The following is a 17,028-nucleotide window of genomic DNA, read 5'->3' as shown; positions in this document are numbered from 1 at the left end:
CATATAGACAGAGACAGGCAGAGAGACAGAGACAGAGAGAGACAAAGAGGGAGGCAGAGAGATAGAGAGACACATGCACTCAAAGATTTAATATAGTAAAGAAATGCTTCCACAAACAGGAAGAATAAGAAGTGTATTGACTGAAGATTGTTCAGTAGATGGTATTCAGGAAACTGGCTCATCATATGCATAAAAAATAAGTTTGGGGGGCGCCTGGGTGGCTCAGTGAGTTAAGCCGCTGCCTTCGGCTCAGGTCATGATCTCAGGGTCCTGGGATCGAGTCCCACATCGGACTCTCTGCTCAGCAGGGAGCCTGCTTCCTCCTCTCTCTCTGTCTGCCTCTCTGCCTGCTTGTGGTCTCTCTCTGTCAAATAAATAAATAAAATCTTTAAAAAAAAATAAGTTTGGGCCCACACTTTATACTGAATATTAGCGTGAACTCCGGGGGTTTAAAAGACCTATATATTAAAGGTAAAGCTATAAAATGAATGGGGGAGATGATAATTTATTTAATCATCTGGTAGAGAAGTACTTCTTAAATAAGAACCCCAAAGCACAAACCAGAAGGCAAAAATTGGATTTGACAATATCAAAATTAAAGACCTCTGTTCAACGAAACGCTCTATAGATTATGTTAACATATGGGTGGCAGATTAGGAGAACATATTTGCAACCTCAAAAATCAACAAGGGATTAATCTAGAAAATACAAGGGACTTTTCTGAATCAACCAGAAACAAAAACGAACACAGTAGAAAAATAGGCAAAGATTATGATGCTACAGTTCAAAGAAAAGGAAAGCCTGGAAAGATAAAAGTAGTGGAAGAGATTCTCAACTTTGTTAGTCAAAGTGTAACAAGAGAAGTAAAAATTAAAATAATGCGGACATACCCCTTTCTGTCCATCTAAGTGAAAATCAGATACCACCCAGAGTTAGCAAATGCTTAGGAAAGGAGATCACTTCCTGAACCCTGGTGGGAGTATGGACAAGGCAGCACCATTCTGGAGAGCAATGCGGCAGACCTGGGCCAAATAAGAAATGCATGAACCATCTAAGGTAGGCAATGGCCTGACCTGTAGAGATGAGAAGGAGCAGGAATGTCATAAGGAGAAAAGCAACCAAATCATTCAATTCTTCGATGGCATACAATTCCCTTTGTGATCATAGGGTGGATCATGGATGTTGGTGTTAGCCATGCCCACCTTACAAAGAACAAAATAACAAAGAAGATAGCCCAAGACTCGACCTCTCTGCTATGGTTTGGCCTTCACTCTACAAGGCTAGCTGAGACCTCAAAACTTTGGAGGTATCCTGAGCTAAAAAGAGACCTGGGAGAGCTGTGATCATTCACAACATCATGATCTTTGATCGTAGGTGTTTCATTTACCCAAAAAACACAGTAAAATGTAAGGTTGACCATATCTGAGTTACCCTTCTCACTTATCCGTGATTCTATACTAGGCTCTGTGACTTTGCCTCACTGACTCTGATCCTGACCTCTGACTACAAAGCATATATCCCAGATAAACTCATATACAACGTCATGAACACCTAGCCATGAGAGACATGAACATGAACGCTCAAAATTTCATGGCAGGCGACAGGCTGTGCTGGAGCCCAGCTGAGATTTTATCAGTGGTGGAATGGATAAGTAAAATAAATAGACTTGAGTCTTATATGATGAGTGGGAACCCCACAAGCGAAGAAGTAAAGGGAAGTTCTTCTTGATCTAGGAAGGAAGCAAAATCTACATGGGTGTGATGAGTGAGGAAAACAAAAAACAGAAATGACCTTCAGGTTGTTCCAATGAGTCCGATGCTGAGTAAGTGAGTGACGTGAATGGATCGTGACTAGCTGTGAGGATAGACTGGAATAAGGACCTAAGGAGGCAAGAAGACCAGCAACGTGGCTGATACAATCCAGAAATGTGCAGTCTTGAACAGGTAGTACTGGTGGAGAGCGAGGAAAGGACAAATCTGAGAGGAGTTAAGGAAGAAGAATTGGCAGGACTTGGTTGTGATAGGAGTGAGGAAGAAGGGAAAAATCTAAAATAATGCCACATCTCTGGCTTGGAATTTGAGTCAATGATTATGTCATTAACTGAGATCAGAAGACAGGAAATACAGAGGAATACTTTCGGGGCTTAACAAATACAAACAAAAATAATTAAGTCATTGGCTCTGCTGTCCAGAATCTTCAAGTTCAGTGGGGAAGAAAGCCACAGAAACAAGTGATATTGTAGTAAAATTGCAAGGTACAGTAATAGCATCAGGGAAGGGAAATTAGCTGCCTTGGAGGGTGCATACTGACTGTAATTAAGAGCAGAGACTCTGGAGCCAAGCAAGTACTGGGGTTTGAATCCTAATTCCTCCTTTGAGAGTTTGTGTTCTCTAATTTTTCCATGTCTCGGGTTCCTCATCTGCAAAATGGGACTAACTATAGCACCTATAATGCAGGTCTGATGTGAGGTTTTAATTAAGACACTGTTAGGAACACAAGCAGTGTTTAGACTGGTGAGTAACTTAATCTCAGGAAACAAGCTGAGGGTTGCTGGTGGGGAGGGGGAAGGAAGAATAGGGTGGCTGGGTTATGGGCATTGGGGAGTGTATGTGCTATGGTAAGTGATATGAAATGTATAAGCCTGACAATCCACAGACCTGTGAATTATACAAATAATACATTATATGTATTGGGCAAATAATACATTATATGTTAATTTTTAAAAAATAAATAAATAAACTGAATAAGTGAGTAAGTCATGTCCTTGAGGCCATATGATATTGTAAAAATGGGAATTCAGATTCTGGAGGAAATGTGTAAGCCTGACAATTCACAGACCTGTGAATTATACAAATAATACATTATATGTATTGGGCAAATAATACATTATATGTTAATTTTTAAAAAATAAATAAATAAACTGAATAAGTGAGTAAGTCATATCCTTGAGGCCATATGATATTGTGAAAATGGGAATTCAGATTCTGGAGGTAGAAGCATCCATTGTAGTCCGGAGTTCAGGTTATGTATCCTTGGACAAAGCAACCACATTTCTGAGTCTTAGCTTCTTACACGTTAAATATACAAAGAAAAAAAAAAGAACAAAAAACCTTTCCTGCCCTAGGTATCTAACAGGTCTTTAAAAACAAAGTAAAATAATGGATGCATTTAAATGAAGCTGTAAAACCAATACCAATGGAGCAAATTATAATCATTAATGCAATTTCACTAGGGGAAGAAATGCTAACAATAGAATGTACTTGCTGTTTTAAGGGTTTGCCAGTCTGTGGGAACAGGGAAATATCAAGGACGGAGATCTGACCTAGGGATAGAATTACCAATTCATTCCACCTTCCTTTCAGGGTTCTTATGACAATTAACTTGCCAAGTTTCAACCGCAAGACCATATGTTTACTAGATCACGTGGGGAAATGTGGTTTATTCTGATTATTTGTTTGTATTAACATTATTAGTGCAGTGCTTCATGTATTACATTGGCTCAAATTCAATCTGTCAGGAGGCTTCACAGCACATAAAGTGTAAAAATATTCTAAATGCAAGTGATTTTTAAAATAGGAGAATCCTAAGTTCACCTCCTCCCTCATGGACCTTGTTGGCAATCACCTTGGACCTCACACAGAGTGGGAGTCATGCTGATTACAGTCCTGACCCTTTCTGAAGTCTTGAAGTTCCTTCTGAAATGTTAAAGGAGTATTCACGTGTACTAATGGCAGCTTTAATATTTAATGGACTTTAATTATTCTAATTATTTGGAAGCTGGTATTCAGTGACCTAATTCAAGGTAGGTCATTTGACCAACCAGACCACCCAATTTCTGAGCACACAGAGTAACTAAATATACATCAAACTCCTCCCTTCAGTGCTTCCCCCTCACAATTACAAATAATATGCTAAGTTCAGCCAGTAAAGTGAAGAGTCATTATAGTACCCAAATTCACAGTTGTTACTTTCTAAGTTGTAAATCAGCCCATGATTTATATGGGCTTCCTACTTCTTCAGCCTCATCTCTCCCCTTTGCTTCCACATACTTGGTTTCTGCCATACAGAAGACTTTGCAGTTCCTCAAATGTATCATCCTATTCAATAATTCATTACCTTTGTATACTGATCTCTTGGCTTTCAACATCTTTCCCACTACCCCAAGCCTAGCTCAATCCTCATTCAGTAGGAGAATTCTTACTCATGCTTCAAAACCTATTGCAGACACTACTCTTTGGTGAATCCTTCCCAGATTCCCAGTTGATAATATGTCCCCTCTCCCATTGTGTCCTCAACATTTCTCCATGAGAGTTACTGATTGTGACCCCTCCAAAGTCTGCAAGATCCTTGGGGAGAGGAAAGTGATTTGTTCTTCACTTCTTTCTCTAGTCCTGGGCCCGGCTTGAAGTAAAGCTCCCCAAATCTTGTGGTGCCCACACATACAGGAAGTCTCCTCTAATTCGGATCCTTTGTCTGAAGGAGCTCACTGTCTCAGCCCCTTGTTTGGAATGTCTCCTGATACAAAAAGATCAGGGAACAGGTTTTTCCTTGGGACAAATGGGCGTGGATTATGAAAATATTATGCAAGATTAGTCAAATGCTGCACTGTTTCCTTTAGGAACTGTCCAGGTACACAACTGTCGGTCAGTTCAGGAGTGGATCTTTTGTTGCAGGTGAATGGGGGCCGGTGGAGGGGACTGTGACGATTGGCTTCCTTAGGGGATGGGCTTTGATTGCCCCCTGAGCTCTACGCCACCAGGCAGAGGTAAGACTGTTCGTCAAGAACTTCTCTTTGTGTCTTAGCAACCTACTCTTCCTGGTCACTACAGAAGGGACACCTGATCCTTAGCAGATATAAGTTGTTAATTAATGAAATATGCTAAGACTAATGAAATTGAATGTTCCAATATATTTATATATCAACATATGGAAACACAAAAACCTTTGTTTTATATATGTGTGTGTATCTGTCTGTCTTGCTGCATAATAAAAGTAACTATTTTCAGTCTCCTTCTTCTTTCCCTCCTCCTATTTCTAAGTACTTTTTGTTTTTAAGTATTTATAAGTCTCTTTTGACTGTGACCAAGCTAACGGGCTTGGGTTGCACACAGGTGACATGGATGAGACTGCCTTTGTTAGAAACGAGTAGAATGATGAGAAATCCTCTCAGTGATACAGTGGCTGAGGAGTTCCCTGAGGAGACAAAAGGAGAATGAAGTCTGAGTCTCTCTGTGGGTTGAGACACATCGCTGATGATTATAATCTAGAGCTGTTGCTAGGAATTGACAAACACATGGTGTGGTCATGAGAGCTGGCTGACTCCAAGGGAGGGGAAGGGAGAGACAGAGAGAGAGAGACAAGTAGAAAAGTCCAGGAGATAAGAACCCCCTGTAAGCATGATGCTCCATTTCTGGTTTCCAGATGGTGATATTTTTGTGTGAGGATGTCGTTCAGAACAATGTTCAGCACGCCCTAAGCAGAATGATGTTTTGGTACCTGATCCTTAGCAGATATAAGTTGTTAATTAATGAAATATGCTAAGACTAATGAAATTGAATGTTCCAATATATTTATATATCAACATATGGAAACACAAAAACCTTTGTTTTATGTATGTGTGTGTATCTGTCTGTCTTGCTGCATAATAAAAGTAACTATTTTCAGCAGATATTTTTTCAAAGTCAGCACAGGGCTCCCTCCCCCTATCCTGGTTCTGACATCACCATTCCTGGGGTATTCTCACAGAAGTACCCTAGTAATTGTTTATTCATGGTGGATAATACGTTGCTAAATAAAACTTTCCTGGGCCACTTCCTCAACTCCTCTAAGATGAGAGATCAAGAAGTGAGGGGGTTGGGGAGAAATGATTTTTTTTTTTTTTTTGAAGGAAATAGCTCTAGGGCTGCATTTGCATTCCTTTTTGGTGCTTCTCCCCTGAAAAATACATGGAGTGATAAATGCAATGAGACGAACAATCTGCTTTCTGCGGCAACAGTAAAGAGAGCACTCGAGAGACACAAACTGCGATACGTCCAGGCAATGGACACCTACCTGGCCACTAACACATAAGTCAGATCTACACACTTGGCCATGGCATAACGTCCAGCAGGTGTATACAGATGAAACATCCTGGAGGCCAAAATTGGCAACACTTTTTATCATGATTACTTCACAAGATTGAGAAGATGGCAACATTTCCCCACTTGGTGTTATATATGTTGTGTTGTTCAAAAGGTTGGCAATGAGCCAAAGTGTTGCATTTCTTCCATAAAGAAAAAATGACTGAAAGAGGGAATGTGAATGAGAAAATGAGAAGAGGGAAAGAAGGAGTCAGGGCACAGATCCCAAGAATGTGGTCGAGGAGTCCTCCTTTGCAGATGGGGCTGATTGTTTTCTATTTCGTGTTATAAAATGCCAAAGACATTGTGCTAAGAAAAAAAAAATAAGTGTGGGTGTGTGTATAAATAAAATCAATCCTTAATAAATTATGTTGCTAATATACTAGGCTCCTAATTAAACATTGAATTTTTAACCAATTCAATATATTAATAAAAAGAAACATTGGGGAAGGACAGGAACACTTTGGGAACTTAGTTTAATTTTCTTTTCAAAAAAAGGAAAAAGGAGCTGGACCCCCCAAACCATGGGGCATGCAGAACAACTTGAACAAGATACAGAGAATCACAGAGACACAGGGTGGGACAAGGAGTGAAAGGGGACAGAAGATTAATAGTAAACTCCTTTTTATAGATATCATACTTTATAATGTGCATAATATTTCATCACCTTAGGGTCTTACTGGAACTTTAGGTACTTTTTCAAAGTTTTATTTTTATTTATTTATTTATTTTTTTGGTAGGTGTTTATAGGTTCTAGAAAATAAGAATTAAAAATGTTTTCAGAGGCAGGATTTGAATAAGTCAAACTTTAGGCTTCATAGAAAAAGCCCACCTACATTATATGATCTTGTTTGTTTTCTGCTTGTTTCTGTTAAAGTCTATGAAGTTCAATTATGCCCCTTACTGTGTAATTTAAGACACCCCGGCTATCCTTCAAATCTCAAGAGAGAAATCTCAGGGATGGGGGAGGATGTAGTATAAGGATGACAGGAGTTGTGGTTGAGTCAGAGATAGCAAAGCTCGGAAAAAAGCAAGCCACCCACTCTAAGTGACAGAGATCGTAGAGGGTGGAGCCCAGATTTAAATCAAAGTGTGTCCCACCAAAGCTATACTCTTAAGAAAAAAAAAACAAATTCTGCCTGACATGAAAGTATCATTTGCTCACAAGGCTATAATTAGAGCTTCACGTATCCTTTTATACTTTCTAAAAGGGCAAGCTTTATGGAACCAACAAAGCAGTGACTTCTCTGGGACAAGATGTGACTGGTACCAAAGATGCCTGACTCAGAGGGTACAAGAAAATAAGGTTTCACATAAGAAATGTCCACTCCACTGGCTAGTAAAGGAAAGATGGATATATACTAGAAAGAATCATGGCCCCCGTAGCAAAGATGTCAACACATTACCGTACGTATCAAAAAGGACTTCAGAGATATGATTTGGAGTCTTGAGATGGAAAGATTCTCTGGAATTATTTGGGTGGGCCCAGGGTGATCACAGGGTTCATGTTCGAGAAGGGCAGGAGATTCAGAGTTAGAGAGGAGATGTGATGACACAGGCGGAGAGTCCGTGTCAGAGAGCTCCAAAGATGCCACCCTGCTGGCTTTGAAGCTGGAGGGGCAGTCCTGAGCACGCAATGATGGGCAGCTTCTAGACACTAGGAAAGGCAAGGAAATAGGTTCTCCCCCGGGGCCCCCAGAATAGAATGCAGCCTTGCTAATGCCTTGATTTGAGCCTAGTGACACCGATTTTAGAACTCTGACCTCCAAAATTGTAAGATGATAAATGTGTGTTGCCTTCAATCAAATTTGTAGTAATTTGTTGCAGCTCAATAGGAAACAAATACCACTGCCATGGACTTTTTTTGTGTAGTAGTGGGTTCCAAGCAATCAGTGTCACTGAGGACAGGAATGGGATAGCTGGAGAATATTGCTGATCAAGACAGGGCAGAATCCCTGAAGCTGGAAAAGCCTCAGAGTGTGACTTTTAGAGGTATAGACAGTGAATGGTGCTTTTCCATCATTCTTCCTTAATCCTTGGGTCCCGGGAAAAAGCAGCATCATCTGAGTGACACACATAGAGCAATGCACTCACTTCATCACACAGGAGCTTCTCTGCACAGTGTAGGAAACTTAAAAAACATATTCACAAAGATCTTACAAAATAATTATCCTCGTATTTAATCCTTTCATATTTTAACCATTCCGGTTTGTTCAGGCATTTGTAAATTTTCAAAGACAAATTTAACTGCAGATAATAAATTATTTAAACCTTACAGAAAAAGGCTTTCTGAGCCCATTCCCACAGAGCCGACATTTCCTGAATCTCGATCTTCCATCACCTTCCAGAAGATGCAAAAGGAGAATGTGGGCAAGTCACATAATCTCCCTAGAGTTCCTGTTTTGTGAAATTATGCCCAATTCATTGAGATGGGAAACGAATCTTGAATCCTAGATCTGGAAGGAGCCCCAGAGATGGCAGTAGCCCACATTCTGCATTTTCATGTGAAGAAACTCAAGCAGTCACTTGTCCAAGACCTCACACAGCGCTGCCCTCCGCCTGTGCCCCCAAGGACACAGCATGCGTGCCAGGCTTCCTAAGGTGGTAGGAGTACGGATCCCCCCCCCCCCAGAGAATTGTGTAATTTCGGAAGGAAGACAACAAATAATGTAAACATATAAAGCAGTTTCTCATAAATACAATGACAGAGGTAAGCACAGGGTGCTAGCTGAGTTTGGAAGAAGGACACACAGCCCCAACAGGCCCCACTCGCCATGGATACTCCTTGTTTTTCAAAATAAAAACTTCCATTAACTTCTCTTTAGTTGACAAAAATAATTGTGTCCTTGGTAAATTGTTTTTTCTTTTTCTTTTCTTTTTTAACATTTTATTTATTTATTTGACACAGAGAGAGAGAGATCACAAGTAGGCAGAGAGGCAGGCTGATAGAGAGGAGGAAGCAGGCTCCCTGCTGAGCAGAGAGCCCGATGCAGGGCTCGATCCCAGGACCCTGAGATCATGACCTGACTTGAAGGCAGAGGCTTAACCCACTGAGCCACCCAGGCGCCCCTGTTTTTCTTTTTCTTTTTTTTAAGATTTTATTTATTTATTTGAGAGAAAGAGAGAGCACAAGCAGGGTGAAAGACAGAGGGAAAAGCAGACTCCCCACAGAGCAGGGAGCCTCACGGGGGCTCCTATATCCCGGGACTCTGGGATCTTGACCTGAGGTGAAGGCAGACACTTAACCAATGAAGCCACGTAGGCACCAGGTAAATTGTTTTTAAAATACTGTCACAATGAAATGAAGAAAATAAAGATGGTCCATAATCAGAATGATAGTGTCCAGAGATTATAGTGCTATTATATCTGTATGTAGATGTGTGCATATACATATACATATGGATTTCCAGTCTCTCAATAGATGTATAATTTTAATGGATATATATATATATAAATATATAATCTCCTGCTACTAGTTGTCACAACGCACTCTCACAGATACCTTATTTAAAGTCACTAAATCTCAGCATTGGAGTGGATACACTAAAAGCCATCTAGGCCAATTTCCACATAAATAAAACTTTTTATTTTTTAATAACTTGAGATCTATAGAAAAATTGCAAAGGTAGTACAGAGAGTCTCCCAGATCTGTTTTCCTTATTATTAACATCTGACATCGGTGTGAAACATTTGTTACAATTAATGAACCAATATTGATACACTATTGGTAACAAAAGTCCATGGTTACATTCCCAATAATTTGTAACTGATACTCTTTTTTTGGTCCACAATCCCATGAAGGATGTGACATTACATTTTGTTGTCACATTTTCTTGGGCTCCTCTTGACTGACAGTTTCTCAGACTTCCCTTGTTTTTGATGACTTTGGCATTTTTTTTTTTTTTAAAGAATATTGACCAAGCATTTTGTAGACTATCCCTCAGCTGGAATTTCTCTGGGATTTGTCTCGTGATTAGAGTAGGGTTATGAGTGTGGCAGAGGAAGAACCCAGAGGTAAAGTAGCACTCTACTCAAATTGGGTCAAGGCTACATAACAGTCGACATGATATTGCTGCCGATGTTGACCTTGATCACCCGGCACAGGTACTGTCTGCCTGGTGTCTCTACTGTAAAGTTACTCCCCAAACACACCTTATACTTTACCCTCTAAAAGAAAGTCACTATGCATAGCCCATTTCCAAGGAGTGAGAATTTAGAAGGTGGTGTATTGACCTAAACTATTTGGAATTCTTCTGCATGGGAGAGTGGTCTCTTTTCCCACAATTATTTATTTATTCAATCACTCATTTATATCAGTGAGGACTCATGGCTAGTTATTTTAAACTTTTGGTCTTGATCTAATGCTGTTCGATTCAGTGTGTGCTCAAATTGTACCAACTTTGGCCATTAGGAGGCTTTTTTTTTCCCAGATGGTTTTTGGATCTCCAACATTACACATTAGTGTGTGTGTGTGTGTGTGTGTGTGTGTGTGTGTAGCACTTCCTTACCTTCTAGCACTGTCAAGAGCTATAAGTTCATGTTTTTTATTTCCTCCCCTAGACCTAGAGCCAGCCAGCTCTCAAGGAGCACTGATTCCTTTTATTGAAGAATGGTATCAGAAACCAAGTTCTAGGTACTAGGCATGCTTATTAATGGTGGGGTATTTCGCTTCTAGGCCTTCTCAGCTGACAGAAGGAGGAAATATATATGTGTCTGTCGACCCTTGTATACACACATATCTATAATATGTCCATATGTAACCATCTGTATCTACAGTAAGCTAATCATGAGTTAATTCTGATGTCCCCAAGTCTAATCCCTTACCACCTGGGTCACTGCCGCCTCTTCCCCTTGTTTACTTGTAAATTTCCACTCCAACTGTGAGAAATCTGGCTCCTGCCTTACATTTGTGTCTTTTCCCTTTTATTCTCAGCCTGGCTAGAGATTTATCCCTTTTATTAATCTTTTCAAAGAAATGGCTTTGGTTTCATTAATTTTTTTCTAATATTTTCCTGTTCTCAACCTCATTGATTTTCACTGTCATTTTTATTATTTCTTTTCTTTTCTCCTGCTTGCTTTAAGCCTATGTTGCTCTTCTTTCCCTAGTTTTCTAAGGTAAAAGCTTAGTCTGTCCATTTTTTATCTTTATTTTCTCTAAAATAGGTACCCTAAATTCCGTTCTAAACACTGCTTTTATACTTTTGTGTTTTTGTTTTCATTTGGCTCAAAATATTTTAAAATTTATCTTGAGATTTCTTCTTTAATTCATGTTATGTTGCTTAGAATTCTGTTGTTTAATCTATTTTGAAATTTCCCAGGTTTTTTTCTGTTTTTAATTTCTAGTTTGATTCCATTGTGCATGAGAACATGTTTTCTGTGATTTCTAGTCTTGTAAACCTATAAAGTCTTGACATTTATCTCATCTTGTAACTGTATTATAGAGCCCAGAATGTGGTCGATCTTGCTGAATGTCCCATATGAGCTTGAGAAGAATGCATAATCTTCAGTAGTTGAATGCAGTTTTCTATAAATGCTATTTGGATCAAGTTGGTTAATAGTGTTGTTCAGGCTGTCAATACCCTTACTGATTTTCTGCCTGCTTTGTGTATCAGTTATTGAAAGAGGAGTGTTGAAATCTCTAACTATGATAGTAAATTTGTCTATTCCTCTTTTAAGTGCTGTCAGTTTTCACATCATGTGTTTTGATGCTCTTGTATTAGGTGCATACACAAGATTGTTATGACTTCTAAAAGAATTTAAACCTTTATAATCATATAATGCTCGTCTTTATCCCTGATAATCTCCCTCGCTCTGAAGTCAGCTTTGTTGGAAATAAACATAGCTAATTCAGCTTTCTTTGATTAGTGTGGTATGTCTTTTTCCATCCCTTTTACTTTTAATTTATCAGAATCTTTATATTTAAAGTACATTTCTTGTAGACAGTATATAATCAGGGCTTGTTTTTTTAATCCACTCTCACAGTATTTGTTTTTTAACTGGTGTATTTAGACCATTCACATTTAAAGAGATTATTGATTAGTATCTACTGTGTTTGTAATTGTTTTCTATTGGCTGCACTTGTTCCTTGTTTTTTTTTTCTCCCTCTTTTTCTGCTTTCTTTGGTTTTATTGAGCATTTTATATGATTCTATAGTTCTTCTCTTAGCTTGTCAGTTATATTTATTCTAAAATACTTTTAGTGATTTCCCTAGAGTTTACAATACACATTTTAATCTAAAGTGAATTTTTTAAAGATTTATTTATTTATAAATTATAAATTATAAATAAATAAATAAATTTAAAATAATTTAATAAATTTTAAATAAATAAATTTTCTCTTCAGGAAAGATGGCACAGGGGAGAGGGGCAAAGGGAGACGAGAGAAAAACTGAAGCAGACTCTGTGCTGAGCCTGGAGCCTACATGGGGCATGATCTCACAGGACATCAGGACCCTGAGATCATGGCATGAGCCCAAACCAGGAGTCTGATGCTTAACTGACTGTGCCACCCAGCCACCTCTAATCTAAATTCACTTTAAATAACACTATACTACTTCCTTTGTCATATGGATACCTTCTGTATCTGTATGGAATAGTCCCAGTTCCTCCCTCCTATCCCATTTGTGATATTACTGTATTTATTTCACTTATCTGTATGTTATAATCACCCAATACATTGTTACTATTATTATTTCAAACAGTTATATTTTGGATCGACTAAGAGTATGAAAAACAAAACATTTTATTCCACCTTTATGTTCTGTTCTTCCATGATTCTCTTTTCTTTTATAGATCCAAATTTTGGACCTAGATCATTTTCCTTCTACCCAAAGACACTCTCTTAACATTTGTTTCAGGACAGTTCCACACGTGATGAATTTTCCCAATTTTTGTGTTTCTGAGAATGTTTTTACTTTCCCTTCATTTGGAAAAATAATTTTAGTGGATAGAGAGTTCTAATTTGGGAGGGGGATTTTCATTCAATACTTGAAATATTTCCCTTCACTCCCGTTTTGTTTCCACGGCTTCCGATAAGAAGTCTGTTGTGATTCTTACCCTCGTTCCTTTCTAGGTACATTTCCCCTCCTCTGGCTCCTCTCAAAATTTTCTTTTTGTTTTTAGGTTTCTATGGTGTGAAGATGATATAGGTAGGTGTGGTTTTCTCACATTTATCTTACCTGGTGCCCTCTGAATTTCCTGAATCTGTGGTTTGGAGTCTGTCATTAATTTTGGAAAGTTCTCAGCTTTTATTTAAATTTTTTTTTCTGCTCTGTTCTCTCTTTGCTTTCTGATATTAAAATCGTATATAACACATCTTAAAATTGTCCCATAGAACTTGAATGTTCTATTTTAGACTTCATTCTTTTTCTTCTTTGACTTTCAGTTTAGGAAGTTTCTCCTGCTATCTTTGAGCTCACAGATTCTTTCCATGGCTGTGTGAATCTACTAATGATTTCATCAAAAGCATTCTTCATTTTTGCTGCAATATATGTTATTTCTAGAATTTCCTTTCAATTTTTTTCTTAAAGTTTCCTTCTCTCTGCTTACATTACCCATCCTTTTTTGCATGCTGTCAACTTTTTCCATTACACCCTTAACACATTAATCATAGTTATTTTACACTGTAAATCATTCCAACATCTGTGTCATACCTGAGTTTGTTTGTAATGATTATATTGTCTCCTCAGACTATGTTTTTTCTTGGCTTTGATGTGTTTTGTAAATTTTTGTTGAAAGTCATACATGTTGTGTCAGGTAATAGGAACTGAAGTAAACAGCTTTTGGTGTGAAAATTTATGTTAATCAAACTAGAAGTTGGCCTATGTTTAATGATTGCTATAGCTCTAAGTACCAGAAGTTTCAAATTCCTCTAGTGTCTTAGTTTTGGGCTCCTATTTTGACTTCGGCCTTCCTTGGAGAAAAAGAGAGACAGAGATTCTAGCTCTTTCACTGTAACCCACTAGTATTATAGAGGATCCCTGTTGGTGTATTGGATAAATGTTGGGAGAGGAAGCATTCTATAATATTCTGATTAGATCTAGTCTTAGGGCTGTGATTTTCACAAGTGTTTCTCTAGTGGGATAACCTTTTCCCTCCTGCCCATGGCAGCAGCATTCCCAGTCTATATTCCTGGAGATCTGACCACTGTTAACTATGGTTGGTTTTTGTTTTTTATTTTTTTTCCTTAGGTGAGACAAGGCTAAAGTGGTCTAATAAAGGAGAAATCCCCTTCCACAATTCTCTTCCCTTAAATTGGGGTAAAGTTCTGGCAAAGCCTTTTTCCCCTGGAAAGTAGACCTTGCTGTGGAGAAAGATCTGAACATATTTCAGAATGATTACTTTTCCTTTCCTTCTCTCAGAACCATGAAGGGATCTTTCTTATATCTTCACTGTGAGGACCTGGTGGGTTTCCTGGAGGTAAAGCCCACAAAAATATGAGATTCTCCTGGACTACATCCATGAGGGATCTTAGGTGACCTCAAACTGTGTCATATTCAGTGTGTTACTGTTGCAAAATAGTAACAAATACACTATCCCTCATTAGGATTGTGTCAGAAATCTGGACTTTTTTCTTACTCTGTGAGGCTTGTTGACAGAAATGGTAGTTGTAAGGGTGGTGGTTCTTCTTGAACTACTGAAGAAACCTTTAGACTAAAATGGCTTGGAACCACTAGAGTGGACAATGCTGACTACATTCATGGAAATGAACAAGACAGGGAGTGTCTGAATATATGTAATATAACGTAAGATAACTAATATCACAGCTATTTAGTGATCCTGATATTTTTCAGTTCTCAAGACAATGTGTAGGCAAAATGACTCCATTTACTGTTTTCTATGAAATGTTTCTGAATATTTGGCATTCTCCCTTCCAATCAAACTTGGTAGAGGAAGGACTAAAACTAGTGCCCCCTTCCTATATTATTGTGTCACACTGGTTCAGTTCATCAGACCTTTATTTATTGATCAGTTAATTATTTCTTATGAGCACAAGAAACGAGATGACGATCCAGCTGTCTGGAGTGTCCTAGAGCACTCTCCTCAAATACCGTTTCTTTGCATTCTGAAAGCATTTTATACCTCAATTACAGAGATAAGCAATTCACAGTGTATACAGCTGTTTTGTGTCATGGCTAGTGGTCCTATTTCAGGAGTAAAGATTAGGGAGCTGCTTCCATTGTGTTACTTTCCTATATGGTCAGATTTAACATATTCATTGTTAGAAAGCAATTTCAGTTTTCTTGCCAACTTTCATCTTCTGTAGAGTGGGTAATCTAAGTCATAAGAATGTACATTTTCCCCCATGGGGTTCGGTAAAGGGAGAGAGTAAAGAAAGGGTTTTTGTTGTTGTTGCCAGCAATAATGCAGCCCATAAACTTTTAAAATATATTTTGAATTGCTCTGCTTCTAAAAAACTTTATTCACCTATCCTCTGTTATCTTAGATTATTTCCCATAGTATTATAACTTTTTGTTTATTCCTTTATTTCCATCCTAAAAAGATAGCTCCTTAATTCAGGGAGAATATCTTATTTTTATTATCTGTAGTACCTGGAAGAAAGCTATCTCAGAGATATTGCTCAATAAATACCTGTTGAGATGAAATTAAAACTAATAAGATTCTACTTAGATTTGAAGTTGAGCTTCTTTCTTTACTGAGCTCTAAAGCCATGTATCCAAACTGCCTGCATGATGATTATCCTGATTGTCGTCCTACATACCAATCACCATGCATCTAACATGATTTTAGTCAGTTTAAAGAATATTTTTCATACATTATGGCAGTGATGCCTACAATAATTGTATGATGGAGCACCTATGAAATGAATGTTTGCATTTTACTGGTAAGAATACTGAGTCTTAGGGATTGAGACCTACAGGGTCTCACACATAGTACACGTTGGAACCAGCGTGAGGACTAAGCCCTTGAGGCCCTAAGTCCTAAGCAATTTATGATTCTCTTTTGTGTGGTATGGGGGTCTCAACACTCTTTTGATACTTAGAACTGAAAAAATTTTTGTCATTGGGGGAGGGTAGCTGCTCTGCTCTGTTCAGCATATTGAACAGTTTCCTTGGCCTCTAGCCATTAGATTCCATTGGCGTACTCCATCATTTGTTACCATTTGTGACAACAAAAATGTCTGCAGACATGGCCAAGGTCTCGTTGGCAAAATCAGTTCCAGTTGACTCAGTGGTCTAATAACAGACACAATATGTTAAGTGCTCTGGGACCAGCATTAATAAAATGGGAGGAAAATGGGGGGTGGGGAGGAAGTCTCCTTCATAGCAGAGGCAGCTTTTAATTTGGATCTTTACTGTGGAAAGATTGAATTGACCTAGCAGGATTATTGAGATGAGAATGAATAACAAATATTTGTTGAGCAGTCACGATGTGTCCAATTTAGCTCTAAGGGCTAAAATATAAAAAGCATTGTTAAATGTCTTCCCAAAATGAAATCCCATCTTAATGTCCATCTAGTGGAATATAGAGCTATTTGGGGTCACTTAATCTCATAACAAGCATTAGCATCTAGATTTATATTATCTGCTAAAGATTACTTAGGAAAGAATTGCCTCCCATTTATTTTTGTAGCTTACTAACTTATAAATCAGTCCCAATCATCATTTAATTGTACTGTACATGGAGACTGTATTTTCTCGTAAGTTTCTGGCTCATTGGGAATGTACAAAACTATTGAACTGGAGCATATTTGCATAAATGTGAAAGAAAGGAAAGCCTACCTTTAGCTCTTGTCCCTGTTCAGCCAAGTTCTTGGAACTGCATAGAAACTCTGTCAGCAGAGATGACAACCATCTCTCTCTGACTCAGCTTGATGAGCCCAGGGCTAAATCTACTTGGAAAACTGACATCTCTGAAAAGATATGCTTCTCTTCCTTCAACTAATAATT

The 17,028-nt window shown here is 38.3% G+C and overlaps 1 protein-coding gene across 4 annotated transcripts in view; it reads left to right on the top strand.

Moving 5' to 3' along the window:
• Nucleotides 1–4,623: 4,623 nt before the first annotated feature.
• The window catches only part of ITPRID1 (ITPR interacting domain containing 1), a gene marked incomplete at its 3' end in the record, with an annotated part of 104,241 nt that continues 91,836 nt past the window's right edge, over nt 4,624–17,028 (top strand). For 2 of the 4 annotated variants that reach the window (XM_082691796.1, XM_082691793.1), the window contains exons 1-2: nt 4,624–4,765; nt 13,241–13,266. The remainder of the gene's footprint in view (nt 4,766–13,240; nt 13,267–17,028) is intronic. The other 2 variants (XM_082691795.1, XM_082691794.1) reach the window with 2 other exon arrangements.

Source organism: Mustela nivalis (genome assembly GCF_964662115.1).
Source record: "Mustela nivalis genome assembly, chromosome: 12".
NCBI classification, from domain to species: Eukaryota; Metazoa; Chordata; class Mammalia; order Carnivora; family Mustelidae; genus Mustela; species Mustela nivalis.
This window is presented reverse-complemented; position numbering and strand designations above follow the sequence as displayed.